This window comes from Neofelis nebulosa, chromosome 5 (assembly GCF_028018385.1).
Source record: "Neofelis nebulosa isolate mNeoNeb1 chromosome 5, mNeoNeb1.pri, whole genome shotgun sequence".
Classification (NCBI taxonomy): Eukaryota; Metazoa; Chordata; class Mammalia; order Carnivora; family Felidae; genus Neofelis; species Neofelis nebulosa.
This window is the reverse complement of record NC_080786.1, coordinates 3,529,161-3,555,063: the sequence shown is the minus strand read 5'-3', so window position 1 is coordinate 3,555,063 and position 25,903 is coordinate 3,529,161. Positions and strand designations below refer to the sequence as shown.

General features: G+C 38.3%; 1 long non-coding RNA gene across 1 annotated transcript in view; it reads left to right on the top strand.

Moving 5' to 3' along the window:
• The window catches only part of LOC131511565 (uncharacterized), a 79,778-nt gene that overhangs the window by 13,254 nt on the left and 40,621 nt on the right, over positions 1-25,903 (top strand). The window contains exon 2 of the long non-coding RNA XR_009261586.1: positions 1,197-1,308. This is a non-coding gene — a long non-coding RNA (uncharacterized LOC131511565). The remainder of the gene's footprint in view (positions 1-1,196; positions 1,309-25,903) is intronic.

Here is a 25,903-nt window from a genome sequence, read left to right as displayed (position 1 = left end):
ATGTGACGACCATAAAAGCCTATGTTTGCAAGCTGTGAAGCATAGCGTTTGTATTAGACAAATAGATACAGAGTGGTTTTAGAAAGGTTAAAGGGGATGGGACATCTGGGTGGCTCAGCCAGTTAGGTGTCCGACTCTTGATTTCAGCTCAGGTCATGATCTCCCTCCCAGTTTGTCAGACCCAGGTGCCCCTCCCCTACTCATGTTCTCTCTCCCTCCCTCCCTCTCTCTCCCTCTCTCTCTCTCTCTCTCTCTCTCAAATTAAATAAATATTTTTTTTAAAAAAAGGGGTTAAAGATGGATTGATACTGGACTTTAGAAAAGACGTTCTAGCTTCCCTGTGGCGAAGGAGGCAAGGGATAAGAGATAGCAAGATCATGAAAGAAAAGAGAGCAATTAAGAGATGACCGCCATTATGTAAGTGAGAGTAAACATCACCTCTGCTGATGAAGGTGGAAACGCCATGAGAGGTAGAGATACGTGTGGAAGATATAGATGTAGGTGTGGATACAGACAGGGATACGGATATACAGACACACGTATCTGAAGGTCGTCTTTATTTTACTCGGTCCCTCAACTGGGTTCCACAGGAACGATCCCACCTTCTCTCCTTGAAACATTTTCTTTGTTTGGCTTCTCTTCATTATCCTACTTCACAAGCCATTCCTTTCCAATGTCTAGCTGGCCCCCCCTCCTCAACCAGACCTCTAAAACTTGGAGGACCTCGAGACTCAGTCCTTGCTTCTTTTCTTTTTTCAATCTCTGTTTCATCCCAAAAGATCACACAAAGGCCCTTAGAGTTCAATAGCATCCGTACGAGTGCTTATTTAACTCTCTGAGATGAAACTTTTTTCTTTTCTCATTGTTTCCCCCAATCTATCACAAACTGATACAACTGTATCACAAGCACCACACCTGACTACTATGTGATCTTGCTAGGGCCCAACAACACAAAGTTTAAGCAGTTACTGCCTTGGAGTGGCATTTGATATTTATAACAACAATCCCCTTATTGACAGCCCCACTCTGGATCTTTGCATGGACTGTGCCTTCCACATAGGTCCTGACTCCGACCTCTCGTCACTGCCCCACCACTATGAACAGTCGAGGCCACCTCCTTTGTTCGTAAGAACTGGGGCGATGACACGAAACTGACCCCCACCAATCCTTTGTCTTTCTCTGTCTCTTCTCCACAGAGCAATCCAGGAATATGTTGAGGACATAAATTATGCCATTCATCTGACTCGCTCAAAACTTTCATGGCTGCCATCCCGCATGGAACCAAATCTAGAATCATTACCATGGCCGGTAATTCCCTATATTATCCAACCCTTCGTTATGTCTGGCGTCGTTTTCTCACATTCAATTTCATAGCTTACTGTGCCTCAACCATCCCAAGCGTATTCCCTGATGGACATTACACTTCCTGTTTCCTTTATCTGGAATAGTTGTGTGTTTTACCGGTCTCATTCCTTCAACCACGTCACATCTCTCCTAAAAAGTGACCTCCTTAGAGACCATTTCTAACCATCCTTCCTGTAAACTTTTTTTTTTCATGGTTATGAATTTTTGAGAGTGAGAGAGACAGAGTGAGCAGGGGACAGACAGAGAGAGAGAGGGGGAGACAGAATCCAAAGCTGGCTCCAGGCTCTGAGCTGTCAGCACAGAGCCCAGCATGGGGCTTGAACCCATGAACCATGAGATCACGACTGGAGCTGAAGTCAGACATTTAACCGACTGAGCTACCCAGGCACCCCTCTTACTAACCTTTCTAATAGTGAACCTTTGCCATCTCTGTCCTTATCCACATTTCTTTTCCTCTCTAGCACTAACCAAGGCTTTGTTGTACATTTTGGTGTATGTAACTTCCTTAAAAAATTAACTGTTTCCTCCTACTGGAATATAAATTATTTGATAGGGTGACTATGCCTTACACGCTGGTGCACTGTCATGCCAGAAAGAGTGTCTGGAGCAGTGCTAAATACGTGTTTGTTGAACGCTGACACATATTTTTAACATACAGTGAGCTTAAGCACGTTTACACTGAAATCCCTGATGAAAAGGGGGACTTGAGGGGAAATGTTGGATCAAATTCATAAATAAGAATGAGATCGTCGGGAGCACGTGAGGGTTTAGGATCCAGAGCACAAAACTATTAGCTTCAGCTGTAAACAGAAGGTGTAGAATATAGCAAGCGGGTAAGTGCTATGGGAGAAAGCTGCAAGAATCCTAGTCTGATCATTCATCAAGGTAGCAACTTATGTTTTTGTCAAAATTTTCTCCAAGTCCAGCCAGAGGTGGAAAGCTGGATTCCTACAGCGTTAGAATTTTTCCAGCTCATGATGAGAGCAAGGAAGTGGCGCACACCTGTGCAGAAACTGGAGGAAAAATGGTGACGTGAGAGACCAAATGTTGCGTAATTGTTGGGGAAAGGCTTGGTAGTGTTATGGGCTGATTTTTTATCCCCTTCACCACCAAATTCATGCGTTGGAAGCCTAACCCCCAGGACCACAGAATGTGACTGTAGGTGTGGACAAGGTCTTTAAAGAGCTGCTTAGGTTAGAATGATGTCACTATCATGGCGCCTGGGTGGCTTAGTCAGCTAAGTGTCCGACTCTTGATTTCAGCTCAGGTGATGATCTCACGGTTCATGAGTTCAAGCCCCATTGTCTGTGCTGACAGCACAGAGACTGCTTGGGATTCCCTCTCTCCCTGTCTCTCTGCCCCTCCCCCCACCCTCTCAAAAATAAATACACTTAAAAAAATGATGTCGTTTAGGATTGGCCCGAATCCAACATGACTGGTGTCCTCTTAAGAAGAGGACATTTGGGGGCGCCTGGGTGGCGCAGTCGGTTAAGCGTCCGACTTCAGCCAGGTCACGATCTCGCGGTCTGTGAGTTCGAGCCCCGCGTCAGGCTCTGGGCTGATGGCTCGGAGCCTGGAGCCTGTTTCCGATTCTGTGTCTCCCTCTCTCTCTGCCCCTCCCCCGTTCATGCTCAGTCTCTCTCTGTCCCAAAAATAAATAAAAAACGTTGAAAAAAAAATTAAAAAAAAAAAAAAAAAAAAAAAAAAAAGAAGAGGACATTTGGACACAGACGCATACAGAACAAAACCACTCGAAGACACAGGAAGATAGTTATCTATACAGGCCTCAGAAAGAAAAGCCACCCTGCTAACACCATGATCTCAGAATTCTAGTTTCCAGAACTATGAGAAGGTAGATTTCTGTTGTTCAAACTACTTTGTTATAACAGCCCTAGCAAACTAAGACAAGTGGACTTATAAAACAAAACAAAACACAAACAGGAGGGTCAATGAACTGGGGATCCCTACATACTGGAGATCTATCATACTGGAAGTCAGTGAGAAAAGGAAATTCAGAGGTTATGAAAAGGAAGCTTTTTATCAGGATAACTGAAAGAATCTCCTTGTAAGAATAAGGATAAAGATGTTTATTGGCTTTGATTTGCATTTGCATTTGCATTTCCCTGGTGAGTACTGATGTTTAGCATCTTTTCATGTGTCTGTTGGCCATCTGTATGTCTTCTTTGAAAAATGTCGGTTCATGTCTTCTGCCCATTTTAATTGGATTATTTGAGGGATTTCTTTCGTGTTGAGTTGTGTAAGTTCTTCATATGTTTTGAATACTAAGCCCTTACCAGATATGTTATTTGCAAATATCTTCTCTCATTTGGTGGGTTGTCTTTTTTGTTTTGTTGATAGTTTCCTTCACCGTGCAAAAGTTTTTCACTTTGGTATAGCCTCAATAGTTTGATTTTGCTTTTGTTTCCTTTGCCAAAGGAGACATATCTAGAAAAGTGTTTCCATGGCTGATGTCAAAGTGATTACTCCCTATGTTTCCTTGTGGGAATTTCATTGTTTTGGGTTTCACATGCAGGTCTTTAATCCACTTTGAGTTTATTCTTGTGTACGTTGCAAGAAGGTGGTCCACTTTCATTTTTTTTTTCATGTAACTATCGAGTTTTGCCGGCACCTATTTGTTGAATAGGCTGTCTTTTTCCGTTGTATATTTTTTTCCTTCTTTGTGGTAGATTAATTGAGCATATAATTATAGGTTTATTTATGGGCTCTCTATTCTGTTCTATTGATCTATTTTTGTGTCAGTACCATGCAGTTTTGATTACTACAAGTCTGTAGTATATCTTGAAAATCTGGGATTGTGATACCTCCAGTTTTGTTCTTTTTCCAGGTTGCTTTGGGTATTCGGGCTTTTCGTGGTTCCACACAAATTTTAGGATTATTTAGGATTATTATTAGTTTTGTGAAAAATGCTGCTGGTATTTTGATATGAATTGTATTAAATCTGGAGGTTACTTTGTGTAGTATGGACATTTTAACAATACTTAACACACCAATCCATGAGCATAGGATAGCTTTCATTGGTTTGGATCATCTTCAGTGTCTTTCATTAATGTTTTATAGTTTTTGAAGTACAGGTCTTTCACCTCCTTGGTTAAGTTTATTTCTAGCTATTTTATTATTTTTGGTGCCATTGTAAATGGGATTATTTCCTTAATTTCTCTTTCTGCAACTTTATTATTAGTGTATAGAAAGGCAACAGATTCCTATATGTTGGGCAATGCATAAAGTGACTGGATCACTATATTATACACCTGGAAGAAATAGAACGTTGTATTTAATTCTACTGGAATTAAATAAATAAAAATATGTTTAAATATATATGCTTATTGGGATGGCTATAGATAACAATACAAGGAACTGCCCACATGAACCCTGGTAACACAAGGGTGATGAAGGTACTCAGGAGAGAGAAATTCAGAGTAAGTTGTCAAGTTCTTCACTAAGAATTTGTTAACAAGCTATTAAAAGGGGTGACATTAAGTGATATAAGCATTGTAAACATGACTATAATGTTTGCAAGTGTTGAGCATTCACAAACAACTTAAAGAAATTCAAGCGACAAATAAAACCCAGGTAAATACTACAGACAATGAGAAACAAATAATGTTTTGAATATTTAAAAAATCTATTCAAATGTAATTTTAAAAGTAGAAAATAAAAGCTGGAAAAACAAAAAAGATTGTAAACAGAAATTCTAGAAAAAAAAAAACACAAAGAGCCAATAATCGTAGGGAGGTTCAAAAATCACTAGTAAAAGTTAAAATGATAAATTAAAATTATTAAATTATTATTAAAATTAAAATAATAAACTTATTTATTTATTTATTTGTTTAATTATTTATGTTTAAATCCCAGGGCTTGGAAAAACAGGCACTTAACCTGATCTTTACTATTGATTTACTTTCCTCAATGTGGTCAGTTTGTTTTCTTACATAGAAACTATATTAACCAAATTATGACAAATGTATTTTAAAAGTACACTGAGCTGGAAAAAAACTCATCCATTTATTTTTAATTCATAAGTCATGTAAGTTCATAGTTATTGGAATCTAGTTTCTTTTGAAACTAGTTTTCTTATCAATATAGTGGTTGGTCCTGAAATATCAGCTTACTTACTTAAGTATCCCCTGGGGCACATGCTAAAATTCCTGGAGCCAATCCCCCTGTTCCTGATTTATGGTTTTTAGATGGAACATTGTAAGAAGGACGACATTTTGAGCAACACAGAGGTATAGGAAATGATGCAACTTGTAGGCTATAGAAACAAAGGTAGAGCTTGATTCAAAGTTAGTTACATGCAGGGGTCCTGGGTGGTTCAGTCGGTTTGGTGTTTGGCTTCTGCTCAGGTCATGATCTAGTGGTTCTAGTCCTTCTGGAGTTGGAGCCCCACCTCTGGTTCACTGCTCTCCGAGTAGAGCCGCTTTGGATCCTCTGTCCCCCTCTCTCTGCCCTTTCCCCACTTGCACAAGCACACTCTCTCTCTCTCTGTCTCAAAAATAGATAAACATGTTTTTTAAAGTATCTAAATGGTGTGCAAATTAATTTTCTGTTTGCATTGAGGAAATATATTTATTGCTCGCCAGGGGCTAAGGAGTAGGGGAAAAAAGAGGAATAAATAAAGAAATAATTGACATAATTAATTAATTATACGGAGCTATCAGCAATAACAAAAGAATTCTAAAATAACTGATTGCTTAAGAAACTTTTCATAGGCTGGAATTCTGCCTCACTAATCATTATTATTTATTGTTGCTATTCCTAACAAATAACTACTGAAGATCTTCTAAGTGTCAGTTAGCATTTTAGTCACTAGGGACACATCAGAGTACAATGCGTCCAGATCCATGGCCTCATGGCCTCTTTCCTTCTTGAAGAGGGTGACAAACCGTAACTATAACAATAATTACTATGGAAAAAGAAAATGGAGCAAGATAAGGAGGATTTGGAATGTGAAGTGGTGATTGACATTTAAATAAGAAATCTTTTAAATAAATAATGATAAATCTTATTAAATAAGATATATTATCTTTTAAATAAGATAAAAAGTAAATTTGATAAGTGCTTTGAAGGTATCAAGGAGATCAGGCATGACTAAAGCAATAATGATACATTTGAGGGCAGGGAACTGCAGATTGCTATGATGAAACAATTACACTTATCAGCATCATCTTAATATTCGTATCTTAATATTCATGATTGAAGACGGGATGGTAGAGAAACAGAATACCAGGAGATTACTTTCTTTTAGCACCTCTATTGAAATATTTTGAGAGAGAGAGCACGCGTGAGAGGGGCAGAAAGAGGGAGAGAGAGAGAGAGAGAGAGATAAAGAGAGAGAGGGGACCCCAAGCAGGCTCTGTTGCTGATAGCACAGACTAAAGGCTGGATCTCAAGAACTGTGAGATCACGACCTGAGCTGAAATCAAGAGTCGGAAGCTTAACCAACTGAGCCACCCGGGCGCCCCACTGGAAGAACACTTTTAAAAGACTCCTTAGGTAAAAGGTAAATTCAGGTATACTGTAAGACTAATTGAACTCAAAAAAGAGTCCAAAGGTTAAATAAGGACACTGTAATTATTCTTACTTAGGATAACATGATTAAGAACCAGGTAGATAAGGTTTAGAATTCATCTTTTGGAAGAATATTTTTGGGAAGACCCCTCTGGCCATAACTTCCTCTTTGTTTCCTTTGTAGCCCATGATCTAGATTACCAGGATACTGGCTAATGTTAAAATGTGAATTGGAGACACTCTATTTTAGTTTCTGGGTAGGACACTTGCAATCTAAAAATACTCAGAAGAAAAAAACACCCTTCCAGGAGTTCTCTAGAAGCTCTCTGGGATGGACATATTGGCACATCAGCAGGAACGCGATAAATGCAGAGATAGGAAACATTTTAAGCCTAAAATCCCAGTGAGTTATCAGAAGTAACGGTTTTGGCCTTGGAAGATTCTGTATCCTTCACTGAACAGTACTTACTGGAAAGCAGACGAGGGTGAGAATTCAGTACCTGTTTTAGGTTCCAAATTAGCTTGTCAGACTTCAGTAAAACCAGCCTTCTCTGTGCCATTAGATTTCTACTGTGTGGTTTTCCTCCCACATGAAAATTCACAACTACAAAAACCCCAGGGAAAGATATCTGAAACTTTTCAAGGTAATATACAAAAGCCAGTATAGATGGGTCTGACTGAGCCAGGGGGAGGACGACAAAAATGTATGTAATCATATAGATCTTTGCAAATGGTGGTTAAGTGTATGATTTTATTTAGTCCAAGTGAGGAAAGAAAGCTTTGAGCCATGTTAAGCACAGGAGTGATTTGATCTGATTTGCACAATTAAAAATTTATTCTGGATATTCTATAAGGGTGGGTAGGAAGGGAGGCAGGAACGAAAGCAGTGAAACAGGGAGGCATCATTACAGCCAGAGAGGGAAGCAATGGCAGGTTTCCTAGGGCAGTGCACGTTGATGTGAGAAGGAGCAGTGTTTCAGCTCTACGTTCGAGGTGAAGTTCGCAGGACTCGCTGATGGTACGTAGAGTGTGAAGGACACAGTGAAAATCAGTCAGGCCCCAGGTTTTTGCCAAGCACGTGAGTGGGTGAGGATAGTATTTCTCTTTATCACAGACCAGATGCCCCGTGTCTTTTCAATCTTATTGAGTGCTTCTGACAGACAGGCAGACCTGGAATTTATTAGCTTTGTGCCCTTGAGAAAGTTACACGATCTCTGAGTTTCAGGTTGCTTTTTTTTGGTAAAATTCAAATATCAAAATATTATTTACAGAGTTTCTGCAACTTAAAGGGGTGTGTGTGTGTGTGTGTGTGTGGTGCATCATATGAAAAATCTACTACTTTACCTGCCAAAGTGCCGGGGCTCAATAAATGATAGCTGTAACTGTAGTTGGTATTATTTTGTAAATTGTTGCTGTTATGTTCTGATTTACTCTGGTGGAGATTTTTGCTTTCTGCAATCCAGTGATTATTAGCCCTCGTCCTCTTATTTCTGATCAAGAAGACTAAAGTGTCCCTTTGCCCTGGAGTATCTTCCTGAATCCCAGGAAAACCGAGTGGGATGCTGCCACATGCCCTAGAATGTTTTCTGTGCAAAATGGGAAAACAGCAGCTCCCTCAGCAGGGGCAGGAAGCATCCGGGGATGCAGTTCAATTCCAGGTAAAGGTCGATAAACCTATGCAGGATGGTTGAAGTGAAAAAAAACCCCAAAAAAAACCCAAGACAAAACTAAATAAAAACAGTCTGTTGAGACTGCTGGGTAATTAGGAAAATATTTTAGTAAGGGGAGAGAAGGAAATAAAAATACATTCACCTCAAATGATCCAAATCTGCAAATCGATAAGCAATTTTTTTAAAGTTAAGCGTGTATGAAATGTTCAGCCAGTACAGATCAGTAGGAAGTGAAAAACGCTCGATACTTAGCCCATCTTAATTTTGAGAACTTCTGTTTTTACTCTTCTGGTGATTTGCTAATATGCATATTCACTGCATTTCTTCATGTTTTCCATTTTAAACCTACTTGTTTTCTCCGTGCAGTAAGATGACGAATTTTGATCACTTCCCCTGGTCTTGTTTTTCTCCCCTCAGCCACCTTGACTTTTAGAGAGTGTAATCGATTCCCTGTTTCCAAAGGATAAGTAATTGAGCATCACTCATCATTGCTCATTTCTCCGCTTCCTTCCGCTGCTTAAACTCTTGGAGCTATACCGTTACGTCCATCACATAACAGTTTGAAGTATTTATTTCCACACTATAATTCTACTTTAACTTCCGGTGTTTGTCTCTATTTCAATCTTAAGAGCTGAAAATCAGTAAGTGGTATTTACTTTGTTAGAAATATGTGAATATCCCTCCTGGCAATCGACGAGGCTCACAGGAAACCAGGGAGCCTTTCGTGGCAACGTTGTCCAGTAAAATATTTCCAAGTGTTAAGGTCACATGGCTTCTTCCTCTTCTCCATCACTTGCTCACCATCATGCCACCTTTGGGTTTCTCCAAATTTGAGCCATTGCCCTCTTATAATAATAGCATTTTTATATAGAGTTTCTAATTGCATTTGTTTTTGTTGAGAGATGAATTATAGGAGTACTTCGCTAAGACCATCACTTCCTGTTAATCGTTATTATTTGTTGAGGGAGAAATGAGAACAGAACCTGAGATTGATCTTCACTATTTCCATCATCTCGAGTCCACTGTCTCTGGGATCTAATATCTTCTGAAACCCCGCCCTTTTTAAAAAAAAAATTTTTTGTACCCAGCCAAGGAGATATTTCTCCACTCAGGATAGGGTTGAGCCCTAGGACTCACGTCCCATTAGTGGTAATACAGTAGTTGTTAGTGCGGATTGAAATGCTGCCATGCAGAAGATATAATAACATATTCTCAGATATCTGGTTCTAGAATACTCTGAGACCCATTCGAGCTGCCATGGTACCCTCAAAGTGATCACTGGCATATATCTTAATCTTGGACTTGCATCCAATTAAATGTTGTTACTAGGGGACACAAAATTTGAACCTTCTTTTTCTATAGTTCCTGAAGTTTTGGGCCTAATCATGATTCTGTAAAACAGTTATAATAGTTATCAGTTTTGTATTAAATGAACATAATGACGTACCTTCTTGACGTCTCTCCATCTAACCTTAGCAAATCTTACAAGGCAAATGCCCGTTATCTTCACTTTGCAGATGAAGCAAAAAAAAACACACAGATTTTCTCAACATCTCAAGGCACAACCACAACATAAACCTAAAGTCTGGATCTATGTTTGATATACTTTCTACCTTATCATAGGGCTCTCTTTTCTTGGTAATGTGCTTTAGAAATTGAAGGCGTGGGATGTAATGTTCCCTGTCATGGGTGGATGGTCAAGCAAATGGTGAACCAAAATGTTACCAAGCAATGTTTTAATGTGAGATTTTGGGAGAAATTGTTATATACAAAGTGATGCTGGGGTCTGTGCTGTGGACCAAGATTTGATACGATGTTTATGTGCTCCCGATTCTGAAATTCTTGACATAACATTCTCAAAATTGTGTTCCAAGGAGTATTTTTCCTTTGGGATAGAGAAATGTATGACTCCAAACAGGGTCTGTGTTTGAATGAATTTAGGGAACACGAGGTCAAAATAGTTAAGTAGGTTTTTCACTACCAAACCTCCTGAAGCTACAAATGTATGCTAATATATGCTATGAATTTTCAAGTGTGAATGTGTGTGTGTGTGTGTGTGTGTGTGTGTGTGTGTGAGGGGGGGATATGAATAGAATAAAGTTCTTCCTTAATTATGTCACCATGGGACACTTCGGCCTCAGAACAGCATACTAGGCTAGTGGGGAACCCTCTTTGGGGAACACTGCATCATATCCCACACCAAAAGATGACGTCCTAATCCAAGGATTAAATATCTCATGAGATATTCAAGATTATAAAAGAGAACATTCTCTGTTCTCAGCCATAAAAATACAAAAAGGGAAGATATCCCCCAGGCCAATGGAGCTTCCAATAGTATACTTGCCTTTAGTAGTAGGTATAGAAAAAATTTTTCCATTACAACATCACCCTCTTTAGACATGGACCATATTGAGGTTGTACAAAATCTTTTACATGTATTTGTAGACAATAATTTTATTTTCTAAATTTTTTTTACATTTATTTATTTTTGAGAGACAGAGAGAGACAGAGCACATGTGGGGAAGGGGAAGAGAGAGAGAAGGAGACACAGAATGCGAAGTAGGCTCCTGTCTCTGAGCTGTCAGGACAGACCCCGACGCGGGGCTCGGACTCACAAACCGCGAGATCATGACCTGAGCCGAAGATGGACGTTTAACCGACTGAGCCATCCAGGCACCCCAGACAATAATTTTATTTTCTATTGGCATAATCACCTAGCAAGAACTTTCCAGTGTGTAGAGCCCAGGAAATGTTCATAAGGATGCAGAATTGTCTGAATTTAGTAAACAGGTTTGATCTTGAACATGGAAATTAGCAGAGTGGACTTGAGAGGCTTGGATGAGGGAAGCATTTGTCTTTCAGGTAGGGTGGTAATTGATCAAATAATCTGCTCTACGGGCCAGGGCACCATGGGAAATTAGCATCTGCTAACAGATGATCTTCACCTGGAATGTGAACAGCTTAGTGAAGTATTTATTTGCAAGATTTTTGAGATATTAATTGAGGGTCTTTCTCAGATACTTAGCTGAAGGAGGTAAATGTATGTATGTCTTTTCTATTAAAAAAAATCCTTACAAAGAAATGCCATGTTTGTTCAGCAAGCAGAGCACATTCATTTTCTGTTTCAGTCTTTTTTTTTTTTTTTTTTTTTTTAATTTTTTTTTTTTCAACATTTTTATTTATTTTTGGGACAGAGAGAGACAGAGCATGAACGGGGGAGGGGCAGAGAGAGAGGGAGACACAGAATCGGAAACAGGCTCCAGGCTCCGAGCCATCAGCCCAGAGCCTGACGCGGGGCTCGAACTCACGGACCGCGAGATCGTGACCTGGCTGAAGTCGGACGCTTAACCGACTGCGCCACCCAGGCGCCCCTCTGTTTCAGTCTTAATGAGCACCCCTGATCTTCAAGGATTTCAGTGTTAAGAAGAAAGCATTGGATATATTCTATTAAAAAAAAACGTAACTTTCAAAGCAAAGGCTTCTAATAGCAGGGTAGATGGTTTGTCTACCATGGAGATGTTAAAAGAAAGCAAATGGGAGAATTTCCAAGAAAAATATAGAGAGTTAAAAAATCCCTCCCTATACAGAGAAAGACAGATACCATATGTTTTCACCCTCATGTGGATCCCGAGAAACTTAACAGAAGACCATGGCGGAGGGGAAGAGGAAAAAAAAAATAAAGAGGTTAGAGAGGGAGAGAGCCAAAGCATAAGACACTCTTAAAAACTGAGAACAAACTGAGGGTAGATGGGGGGTCAGGGGGAGGGGAGGGTGGGTGATGGGTATTGAGGAGGGCACCTTTTGGGAGGAGCAGTGGGTGTTGTATGGAAACCAATCTGACAATAAATTTCACATTAAAAAAAATTCCTCCCTACATACAAGATTGAAGTGGACGAGTAAAAGTTCAAACACAGCAGTTTAAGTCAAAGAAGGATATTATTTCCCCAGTTCCAAAAGATGTATGAAAATAGAATGAAACTGTGAGAGTACGAAAAAGTATAGTATAAAATGTACCAATGGCAGGAAACAGCACAGTATAAAAGAGTATGAATTACTGTGAAAATAGCATATTGTCAGGCATTTTGCAAATTAAAGGGAAACAACAAAAATATGCACAGAAAATATTAGGCTATCGAGAATATTATTTCATTTCTACTAAAACAGTATTTTTCATTACTATATTTGAAGACTAGAGATACTCGTTTACAGTTACGGTAGGCTTTCTGAATATACGACTCATATGCACCCGTGAAACAAAAACGACAGAAAATAGGACATTACATAAGAGAAAACAAAATTAATGATCTCTATGATGACTACACACAACATACAAATCCATGCTTCACAGGTGTGTGTATGTTATAGTATATTTAGCTATACAATATTGCATATTTATATTCTATTCCATACTTGTTTTTAAGTTTGTTATATTATAAGTATATATATTATATTATTATATTGTTATATCACATATATTATATTATATACATGTTATTAAGTTTATAGCACAACAAAAACTTGCCAGGGAAAGTAGTAGAAATGATTTTTGATGTTTTAAATTTTACTTTAAGTATTTTATCAGCCAGTAATATTTTCCTTACATTTCCTCTGAATAACTACTTCGTAGGCATTCATATGACATATGCAGTATGCATTCTATAGTTCTCAGTTTGTTATGCATTTAAAATATTTTTGAGCTTTCACTACCGTATTTGATTATGACTTTTGAACTCTTCCGTACAAAATGTTGTGTGCATCTACGATCATTTCGTTTTTTTATGTAACTCGTGCTTTCTCTTATTAAAAACTAGCACATATATATAGTAAAATTTTATGTACAGATGGACATGAAAAAGAAGGAGAAATGGTTATAATTCCTGAGCTCAAGTTTGACCTTACATATTGTGAATGTCCTTCAATACTTTTACATGTTACAAAAATATGCAAACTACTTCAAGTTTGCTTTTGGAGAGTGTTTCTATATCATTTCATCTTCTGTATCATTCTCTTAACTTATTAGAAGGGAGTCACATAATGACTATTCTTGTAAGCTTATTTGTGACATAGGCCACTATGAATACGCTATGTAATCCCTTTTGGTCTCACTTCATTCATCTGTAGAAAGGATACACTAGATCTTGATTATACTCTTTTCATCATGTTCATAAGAAAATTTATGTAGGTAACATTTACATTTATATGTTATATCAGTCTATAATATAAGCATATGTATAGACAAATACTATATATATATACATATACACACATGTATTCATATATATATATATGAATGGGTGTAAAACACACACATTTACCAACATATATACTCTTAGCTTCTGAAAGGATATGCAAGAAACCATTAAGTGTTTGCCTTTAGGCATGGAATTTTTGCTGCTTAAATATTATATGTAATTGTATCATTTTCATGTTTTTAATGTCAGTGGGGCTTCTGAATTCTTAAAATCATGAGCCAATTTAGTTTTCAAAACTTGCGTCTTTGTGCTATTGGAATTGCAACTATTAATAAATATGTGGTTAAAAATATAAAAAGAAAACTATGGTCTAATCGTACAATTGTATTGTAAGACGACATCTCACCTAGCATGCTTAGAGTCTCCTATTGTTTAGGATATTGACAAATCAGAGCACTTTCAAAGGAAGATTACCAAATTCTCTAGGGGTATAGAAACATCTCTTGCATGTAGAGAATGGCTAAAGAAACAAGAGTTAAGGAAACGTTGGGGAGGAGGAAGGAGTATTGATGGCCCTTACCAAATCCTAGAGGGCCATCCATTGGAAGATGGAATAAGGTGGCCATGTCTAGCTCAAAGGATTCATCTACATAATAACAGAGCCTACTCAAAGATTATATAGGGAGTCATTTTGGCATTAATCCATTCACTAATTCAGTCATGCAACACATACTTCTATGCCTGTCAGGAATACTCTACTAAAGTACAAGGATATTTTTGAGAATAAGGCTGAAAATGTTCCGCTTTCAAAGTGCATCTTCAATGCCAGATAGAATATACATATACCTTGCCAGTCACAAAGTAGTAATGCCTCCCTGTCCCAGGACAAAAGAAGAGATGAAAACTCCATAAGCTTTTTATTATTATTATTATTACATTTTGTTTTCTTTTTGAGAGAACTGTAGAGTCACAGGTAGTTGTTAAGAAATAATACCGAGAAATCCCATGCACTTTTTACCCTGTTTCCACAAGAGCAGCATCTTGTAAATCTATAGTACGATTCACAACCAACATAGATGGATATTCAAAATCCCGAACAATCCCACCATAAGGGTCCCTCCCATTGACTTTGTATAAACACACCCACCTCCCACCTCCTTCCTCCTTCAACCCTCACTAATCTTCCCTCTAGTTCTGCAGTTCTGTATTTTCAAAAATGGCATATAAATGAAGTCATACAGGATGTAACCTTTCCTTCATCTGAGAATGCCTTGATGTCCTCCTCGTTTCTCTTTCCCTTTTTAATTTTTTTCTTTTTCTTTATTGAGAACAGTTGACACACACCACATCACGTTAGGTTCACGTGTGCACCACGGTGATTAGACAAGCCTATATGTTATGCTGTGCTCACCACAAGTGTAGCCGTCACCTGTCACATCGCTATGACAATATCATCGACTGTATTCTCTCCTCTGTATCTTTACTTCCTTGCCTAACTTATTCCATAACTAGAAGCCTGGACCCCCCCTCCCCTTCACCCATTTTCGCCCATTCCCTAACCCCTCTGGCAACCACCAGCTTGTTCTCTGTATTTATAGACCTGGTTCTGCTTTTCATTTTGTTTATTCTTTTGTGTTTTGTTGCTGTTGTTTTGTTTTTGAGATCCCACATTTAAGTGAAATCATATGGTATAGCGCACTTCAGCCCATATAGAATTCTAGATTTTTCAGCACTTGAAAAATGTCATGTCACCTCCTTATAACCGACCTTGTTTCTGATGAGAAACCTGTTGTCAGTCGAATTGGTTTCACCCTATAGGTGAGGTGACATCCTCTTCTCAGGTAGATGAAAAGTCATCATCCTGGCATTGCCCCCGTGGAAGAAGTCCAGTTTCCCCTCTCGGCCTTTACTGCTGCCTTCCATTGACAGGGGGAGGGCTCCTTGCTGGCGGGGCAAGGATGAAAGTTTTGGTTTTTTGTCACCCTGGCTGGAAAAGACAAGGATACCTTTCTACTTCTCCTCACATGGCCTTACGGAGAGCACAGGTAGGTAGATTCATTGCTGTTGTGTGCTGGTGAAAGTTTCTGCTTGGCCTCTTCTGACCTTCCTCCATTTTTCCCCATTACTGCCCATTGGGGATGCAAGTCTAGGGTTCCCAAGTGGTCTCCACCAAGACTGCAGGACTGGGGCCTCGCTATCACCCAGGAGATCTGAAGGTTCTCACCGCCTACCTGGTCTACTTGACTCCTGGTCAGAGCCTGGTGATGGAAATGGTGTTAGTCTATGTTCCCCATTCAGTCTTTGCCGGCAGAAGTGGGCATCAGTCTACAGTGTGTCCTCAGGTGTTTGGTTAGAATAGAGCCATCGTTGTCTGTGTTTTATTCCTTTCCAGATGCCCCTTGCCTCACTCCATGGCTGGCGATAGCAGGCTACTTTGGGGCCAGTGTGGCACATGCACACTGGTAACATCCAAAAAGATGCTGGCTTCTCCTACCTTCAGGCCCAGATGCGTGAGAAAAATGAAAACCAAAGAAAGTCACCCTTGTGTGTTCCTCTGTCCCCAAATCCCTGGCTGATCTGCCTTCAGTGTCTTCTGAAACAGAGTTGTCTTGTGTTTGTTTTACATATAGTGTCCCGAGCTTTTATTTGTATACAGTGGGAGAAATAGGGAAAAGGACTTCTCCATCATCCTGGAAGTTGAAATTAGCCGGCCTTTAATCCACTCAATTCTATCTGCACAGAGCCTCTTAACCAGATGACTCATTTCTTAGCTCAGCTTATACAGAAATGTGCATACTCAGTCCAAAATGGGGGATAGACTCTGATTTCACATATTGGAAATAGTATTTCTAAATTAAAAACATGAACAATTGAGAATGATTCTGAGCAACAGAATAATTATCAAATAAAATGAAGGGAGAGGGGAAACTTAGGAGTAAAGATGTCCTTCCTACAATTTTGGCTAGTCCATCCACCGACTTCCTGGGCTAGTCATAGATTCTGCCTGGATCCCGGTTTTCTTGTGAATAGATGACCTGTTGCTATATTGGTAGATGTGATTCTAAAAGCATGTCATAGGAGAAAGGACTGAAATGTCAAAGAAGTAAGATGCATAATATTATTCACTTATCTCTTATAAATGTATATATTTTCATAATATTTATTACATCTGTGTATGACGTACTTCATTACCCCAGTAGTCTCTTAAAACTGAATAAGTGGTATTTGTTGGCAGAGTTTTGCTAACATTCAAACAATCTGCAGTAATTTTCAAAATCCCCATTTTCTCTGTCCAAAAACATTTTATGACTAAGCGTGACATTCTTATGTGTTTTTTATTTAATAGCTCCTACCAGTGTTATTTGCAATAAAGCAGACACAACCGGAAGTGAAGCAAATATAAGGTCTGTTATAATGAGTTTACTTTATCACCGGTTTCTCCTAATGGGATTATAGTCTATAAATGATTGTGTTACCATAGCAACATGATTTAAAAGCCACACTGGGCTGAAAAGGCAATAACAACACCTGTGTACCATCATTTTCTTGGGTAGTTTATATCATTTTTGGCCCAGCAAAATAAGAGGACATCAAAACAACAACCTATTGTTTCAATCATGAATTCCTGTAACATTCATTTTAGGTTCGGCCGTTCTGCATTTGAACCGGTCAATCCCATGCAGAGGAGGGAAGGACAATGATTTTGGTCACTTCGCAGGGTTAACCCTGAGTAACGTCAAAAGCCAAACTTAATTAATGGAAAGATTAAATTTCCAAATGGAAAATGACAATACATGTTTTCTCAAATACATTTCAGAGTCCCTTTGCCTTCTGAAAAATTAACTTAGTTCTGCACCTATTTCCGCTTAACATTCATATGAGCATGATGCAGTGGGGGATAAATTGTTTTGCTCTGATGAAATCGGAACAGTTTCTGTTAGATGTTCACTGGGTATTGGTTCAGAAAACAAGTTCCGCCTTCACCGTTAGGCCTCTGATGACAGAAAAAAAAAAAAAAATGGAAATCTTACCCTGGTATCTTTCACCTACAAGACGGGGTCAAGGAGCAAGTGTAGAGGCAGAGGGGAAAAGGATGTCAGCAAAAACAATGTCGTCTCTAGCTCAGTCAGAGAATTTGAACCCGCTCGTTGTGTAAGTGCAGATGCTCTAGGGTTGCTGGGGCTCCTGACAGCTCCCGATTCTCAGGGGCTTAAAAGTGAGGATGTATTTCTTCCTTGGTTCCCTTCTGGGTCTTTGCTACTCGCCTGAGAGAGGAGTAGGGGTGGGCCCATTCACTCTCCAGGACCAGGCTGACCACTCTCTCTGGCCAAATAGCTCTGCTATTTGGAATGGAGGAAGTGATAAAAGCCCAAGAGAGAAAGAGAGAGAGAGAGAGAGAGAGAGAGAGAGAGAATGAAGAGGTGCACACGGCTTTTAAATCTCTCTTCCCAGCAGTGACACCTGTTACTAATATTTCATTAGCCAGTGCAGGTGCCCGGATGAGTGATGCAACTCTGACATCCTTCCAGGAGTGAGACCTTTGTGGTTTCTTGCCCGGTTGTCCTTCTTCCTGGGATATTGGGAAGTCAGCCAGGAGTTTCTCAAACATGTATTTCCACCTCAGCTTGTCTCTTTTTCTTTATGTCACGGTTCAGTACACCCTCTGACCCGTGTACCCTGTTGGTCTCTGTCTCACGCTGACTAATCCCAGTTCACAATGATTTCTTAAGGTTTCTTCAGCCACGGCTATTGTGTTCATTGCAAGGGGAAGACAAATCTTAGGTACAATTACTCAGAGAAAGAAAAAACATCCTCGCAAGGATATTTCTATGACACTTAATACTTCTGATCACATTTACTGCTACACGGATCTCTGCCAAAGGTGGTTAGTTTTGCCTAATTGTGTGTGCATCCTGACTTGGTCACTTGTGGGTTCATAAAGCACACCTTACTTGACCTTGTGGAATGACCACCTTCACTCTGCAGGAAAGAAAACTTCCAGAGCCACTGCACCTTCAGAACTGTCTATTGCTACAACAGCAATTCTCTCATTGCTGAAGTAGCTGGAGCTAAATCACTGACTTGTAATTTTTTGAAAGGAAAGTTTGACCCATTAAATTTTTTTAATGCTTATTTATAGAGGTAACCTTTTTTAGAATTTGTTTTTAATGTGTATCTATTTTGGAGAGAGAGAGAGAGAGAGAGAGAGAGAGAGCAGGGAAGGGGGAGAGAGAGAGGGAGACACAGAATCTGAAGCAGGCTCCAGGCTCTGAGCTGTCAGCACAGAGCCTGATGGGGGCTCGAACCCAGGAACTGTGAGATCATGACCTGAGCCAAAGTCTGACGCTTAACCAAATGAGCCACCCAGGCACCCCTATCTAGGTAACCTTTTTATCCATGCATCCTTTCCCATTAGATGTTATACTCCTGAGGGCAAGGACTTGTTTTTAAACAAGTTTCAGGAGCAGTTGTGATTTAGATCTAAGTAAATGATTCTAGGGCAAGTTTGTGGTCTAAAATGAATTTTACAAGATTTTATAATTCTAAAAATCTGCTTAATCTACTCTCTTGTGGAGCTATTTCATGCACGTGTGTGTGCACGTGTGCTTTGTGTTATGGTATATGGTGTAACTAAATATGTAGATACCTAGAAAATTATTTATAGTACTTTGCTTTCACTCCTAGGTTTCTTCCAGAACAACAGGATTGTGCCAATTCTTTTAAAACCTAGAGTTTTTAAACTACGAGTAAAATGTAACAAATTAAATTTTATTCAATATTTCATAAATGGGTGTGTATGAATGCAAAATGAAATCTCTGAAAAAAATACTACATACAATTAATGTGAGAGAGTGAGTTTTAAAAGACTACAATAATTGGGGAGTTTTCAATGGTTTTCCATATAATGGTTGTTTTAATATATATATATATATATATATATATATATATATGTGTTATTTATGATATAAATATATTATATTAAAATAATTATTATAATTATATATTACTATATATAAAATATTATATATAATGTATTTTATATATATATATATATATATATATATATATATATATATGAACTTCTTGTTGGATACTGCATTGAGGTTTTCAAAAGATTTCCTAAAAATTGATGCTGAAATTTTCAGTCTTAAAGTCTTTAGAGAATTCAGTTGAGAGATGAGACTCAGCAAGGAGCAATGTGGGATTTCGTAATACGTGACATTCCAAGATCATTAAGTTTTCATTGGAGAATTAAACATTAACCAATAAACCTGAAGGTAAACTGTGAGGAATGGAAGAAGCCAATGTTGCTCTTCTATTTTAATAGAATTCTCTAGCAAGACATTAGGATTTGAAATACTTTAATTTAGATGGTCTCGTTAGTCACTGAAGATATCAAATACCAAATGCTAATTAGATCATAAGTTATAATAACTAGCTAGATGGAAATGCCAAAATATTAAAGGTTATTTAGTCGTCTAGAAATGAGAATTTTCCCCCAGAAGACACACGATATATACTAATTTTCCCCCAAGAAGAACTGAATTTAGAATGGTTTAATTTACAAGACTAGTTACCTTATATTTACAGGTAATAGAAAACTGCTATATACCATCATAAATATCCAACATGGTAAACGATTATGGCAATAATTGATATTTACTTCAAAGGAAGTTACTATTATTAACATATTTATTTATATATCCCTTTAAATGTAAAAAATTATCCAAATTAATATATATGCATATATAGGACAATAACTGAGTGAATGAGGACTATTTTTTAAATATTTTTATTAATTTAAAATAACTCTTGTGATGTCAACTGACTAGAGACACATTTTATAGAGACCAGGGTTCTTTGATGCCTCTAATCAGTATTACCTGGAAGTCATTTTCATAAACATAACTTATAAAAATATGTGCATTTATATGCTTTAGAAGCCTATTTTGCCTTCTGAAATATATACACCTATTATAATATATTTACCTAGTAAATACTTTTGCTAGTGAGTTGGTAGACTTCCTATTTAATATAGTCATCAAAACCTTGCATGTGACTATTTTCTTTGCTAAATCCCAACTGAAATGTGTGTGTGTGTGTGTGTGTGTGTGTGTGTGCACGTGTGCGTTCATGCTGGAAAAAGTGGATGCGGGTATTATTTGAAGTAACACGGCTTATTAGGTGTGAAACGTAGCACAAGAAAAATATACTTAATTTCTCTAAGCCTCGATCCCTCATCTGTAAAATAAGGATCATCATATTATTTTGTCAAATCATTGTTATAAGAATTAATGTGGTAATGCATGCTAAGAACAGAGTCTCAAATAAAGTCATGATTCACCACTAGTTATTATTTGTATTTTATCATCATCATTATTCATAGTCTAATACTTCAGTGACTTTTTGCATATTCTAACAGAGGAAAGCAGATTTATAAAAGGGTCTATAGACTTCATGCCAACCAAACAAACACCGAGGAAAAAACAGAAACAAAGGAGAAAGAGTGCATGGGCATCACGTAAGAGGAAACACAGCAGAATCACACTGATTCTCTAGTTCCTCACCTGTAAGGTCAAAACCCTAAAGTGGGGAGTGCCTTATTCCGGTCTAAGTTTGGGGACAGGGAAAATCTCAGTCATATCTGTTCTGTAAGATATGAAATTGGTGCACTCAGAACAACATGAATCCTCTCTCAAGCTGGAGGAAGAAATCAGTAGTACGCCCACCTAGAAAACTGTTACTCCCCTTCTTGGGAACTGCCAACTCAAAATTAACATATATAAACCATTCAGCCCTGTTGAGAAGTTCCTATATTCCACCAGGAGGAGAAAACAGGTGAAAAACAATTATAAAGGTCACTAATTCAAAACAACCCTACATCCCAAAAGAGCGTCTGGCATTACAAGCTATTGCAGTCAATAAAGAAGTTGAGAGAGAAGTTCGATACAACCACTGAACTTCAGGAAGCACAAGGAAAAACTAGAAATGAGACCTGTTTTTAACTTGGGAACGTTGTTAGAGTGAGCAGGGACATGGCTGCAATGGGTTGACGGTGAGAGAAGTTGTTGATAATTATTTTAAAAAATAATAATAATAGCAGAGCCTCAGTTAACCTCCGAAAACTACAGCCAATGTGAAAAGGTCAATGTTACAAACAACAGTGAAAATGAGTATTTGCAGGTTTTGATGTCTTGTATTTCCTTTCTTCCTTTTGTTATTGTTTGTTTTATTCTGTTTTTCTTCAGCTTCTGTTTTGCCCTTTCCTCTTGCAATGTACCCAACAGGTATCTGGTGAATTCCACATGTTAAATTTCTTCTGCTTGAAATGCTTGAAGTTGTTTTTGTGTTAATCATGACCCTGATTGATAACCCTCCTTGGTACCAGGAAGCAGACTTTCAAAGATGGGATTCCTGATTAGTTAACTAAATGATTGAGAATAAATCCAAGCATAACCCAGTCAGTTGTCATTAGAAAGTGGAATACTAGGGTAATTCACAATACGCAATAACCTAACAATTAAATTTTCACCTGCATACATTTGACATAAAGTGCCCATTGAGAAAAAAACTGGGATACCAATTACTTGTTATCCTCAATTCCTATAATATTTTGACTATAAGCTTTTTGTGATGATCTTTTGCATCTGGTTAACCAAAAAGTTTATAAAAATCCCATAACAAGAACGAGCTCAAAGTATGGTCAGAAAATTACAGAGCTTCTACGGAATCCTCTAAATAATACCATATTTGTAGTTCACATAGTGCAGACATAGCTAAAAATCCGACCACAAGTTTTATAGTGCATGTTTAAATTTTAAGTACCTATGGAATTCACAGGCTCACAAGTCTTATGTGTGAAAATTGTGGTGCTGATCAGGAAGATTTGCAAAGGAAAAAATTTGAAGCTCCAAATCCCCCTTGAGCCTCCCTCACCATGTCTGAATTAAATAGCTTGCTCTTGTCCTGTGATAACCTTATTTGAAGCAAATAATTTGTAAAGACATGTCTATTTTCCTCATAGTGACCCCTCCGACCCCCATCACTGTCTTCTGATTCTAATCTGAGGCAAATTCCAGCAAACTCAGGAGGGAAATATACAAAGTCTATACTAGGAAGAGCTCGAATAGCAAAAGAATTACAAAATCGTGTTCATTTATATTTGTAGAAATTTGGGGTATATGTTTGAAAATATATTCTAAGACACTGTGTCCAAGAAGTTATAATGTTGGATTGGGATTGAATGGGTTTACATACTAGGGATTGCTAAGTTAAATGTTAGTGATATAGTTGGAACTGTCTCTACCAGTTTGCTTAGTTGACTAGGACACGATTTCCTATATTAAAAAAAGATGGGGCACCTGGGTGGCTCAGTTGGTTGAGCGCCCGACTCTTGATTTCAGCTCAGGTCATGATCTCATGGTTTGTGAGATCGAGACTGACGTCAGGCTCTGTGCTGATGGTGCAGAGCTTACTTGGGATTCGCTCTCTCTCTCTCTCTCTCTCTCTCTCTCTCTCTCTCTGTCTCTAGCCCTCCCTAACTCACACGAGCATGTGCATGTGTGCACACACTCCCTCTCTCTCAAAATAAATAAATAAACTTAACTTAAAAGAACAAAAAAGACGGATGAGATCCCATCACTTTTGTGATGGGGGGAAAGAGTTGGGGGAGAGAGAGAGAAAGAAAGGAATATCAAGTTTCAGGATAATAAGAATTTTAGGTTGGATTTGTCTTATAAGACCTACATACCCATCTGTCCGTGTCCCATAGGAGGATTCAGAGGATCCTCCCATAACAAAAGTAACAAAGAATGCATTAACAAAGTGAAAAACAGCATCTTTGGAAACCATTGTGATGGCTGTCTTCTGTAGACTGGAGATGATGTTAAGAGATGCTGTCATTGAAGTCAGCTATCTCATTTTGATGCATTGATGGGATCCAGGAGTGGCAGAGGCCCCAAGTAGCTTTTAACTTCTAGATACAACACAGGACGAATGATGTCATAGGTAGCAAGGACAGTAGAGTTTGCTCGACCTAAAGGGATTATTAGCATTGGCTAACTGATTAAAGTGTCCCAAGAACTAAGAACTGAACATAAGAACGAGGAAATATATAGTGCTCTTTCAAAACCCTTCCTCACAAACACTTTTTGATCTAAAATAGGGTTAAAGGTGTGGTAAACTTGTAACAGTTAAAAGGATGGCTTTACATTCAAGTTTCTGTTTGTTTTGTATCACAAGCTGGTGTGATATCTACAGCTCTTATCACATACATAGGAATATGGCTGTGACACACACTAGCCTCCGGATCTTCATTGGATCCCTGGCACCTCATTGTTAAAGCATGAATGCAACCTTCCTATTGGAATGGACAATCATGATAACCATCAAAAAGTTCAGAGAGCTTTTGGGAAATTACTGGATGTTCTTATCTACACACAAGAGACTCAATTATATTTCATATTAAACAGCTGAACCTAACACTAGAGGTCCATCGCAGAACAAAGGCACTGAGATGTGGGCTGAAGTCAACCCTCTGTCACTCGTTTTCAGGGTCACTGAGCCTTTCTGAGGCATGATCTGAGTCAAATTCAGAGATTATAGGGATAGTTGTTTAAACTCAGCATCAACAGATCCAGATGCATTTGTTTCAAGTGGATATTTTCAAATGCCAAGTGTGGGTGCACAGTTTTCCTCTTAGATTCTCAGGGAATACTTGTGCCCCATTTCTTCTGATTCCTCTCTCTGGTTTCTCAACTCTTATGGAGATGTAAGATTTTTGTTTGTTTGTTTTCACTTTTGGAGCCCAGTTAGCAAATACTGTAAAATGATCCATTTTTGGACCTGTTTTAATAAAGCATTGGGCGCCCATGCCTAAAACAAAACAAAATTTGATAAATGATGCACCAAACCACATACCATATGTGTAAGTACATGGAATACACATTCCACAATGCATGTAAGTGTCCCCCAGCCTCAAAGTCCAGAACATCTCTTTCTCACTGCGTCAATTCCTAATTCTAGAAAGGAAATACAAAAAAAAAAAAACACAAAAAAAACCCACACACAAAACACACACACACACACACACACACACACACACACACACACACAAAGAAAGGAAATACAAAATAATAATAAAATAAAACATCAGAACAACTAAAAACACCAGATACCAATGGGGCGCCTGGGTGGCGCAGTCGGTTAGGCGTCCGACTTCAGCCAGGTCACGATCTCGCGGTCCGTGAGTTCGAGCCCCGCGTCCGGCTCTGGGCTGATGGCTCGGAGCCTGGAGCCTGTTTCCGATTCTGTGTCTCCCTCTCTCTCTGCCCCTCCCCCGTTCATGCTCTGTCTCTCTCTGTCCCAAAAATAAATAAAAAACGTTGAAAAAAAATTAAAAAAAAAAACAAAAAACACCAGATACCAAGTCATCAATACACAATTTCTCAGGGTAGTAAAAAGCAGTTATTTTCCTTTCCCCCTCTATATATTTAAAAATACTATATTGTGTGTTAGTTAGTGTGTGTGTGTGTGTGTGTGTGTGTGTATGGATAGATATACATATGTATATACATGTATATGCACATATATGCAAACTGATGTATGTGTGCATGTTTATACAGAGTATACAATTTATATTATAAATATAAAAAATTATTAAGATAAAACCTCCTGGGTAGCTTAAGTCTATATATGCTTTATATGAGGATACAATAGATATATTTATAAATACGTACTGACATATCTAGAAGCAAATAGCTCTTGAATGTACATATGGTTAAGTAGCTAAAGCAAGATAGAATTATTTATTATGACAATTGCACTTATTGTCTATATGGTTGACATTATAAGTAAATATCTATCTCTATCTATGTGGCTGTGTATCCATCTTAGAAATATATTTATTGAGCCCATAATATTAACCAGGTGACAGACTATACTGCAAGTTATCTTTGAAAGATAAGGGTGAATACAGCATCCATCATTCTTGTGCTCAAAGAGCTCAGATTCCATGGAAGGTGAGGGGTTGGGGAAGGTCAAACAGAGAAAAAAATCACTGCACAGGGCAATGTGAGCCCTAGAAGTTGGAATAATAGAGTGCTTTCAGCACAATGGAAGATCACATATCCAATCTTCAAGGGATCA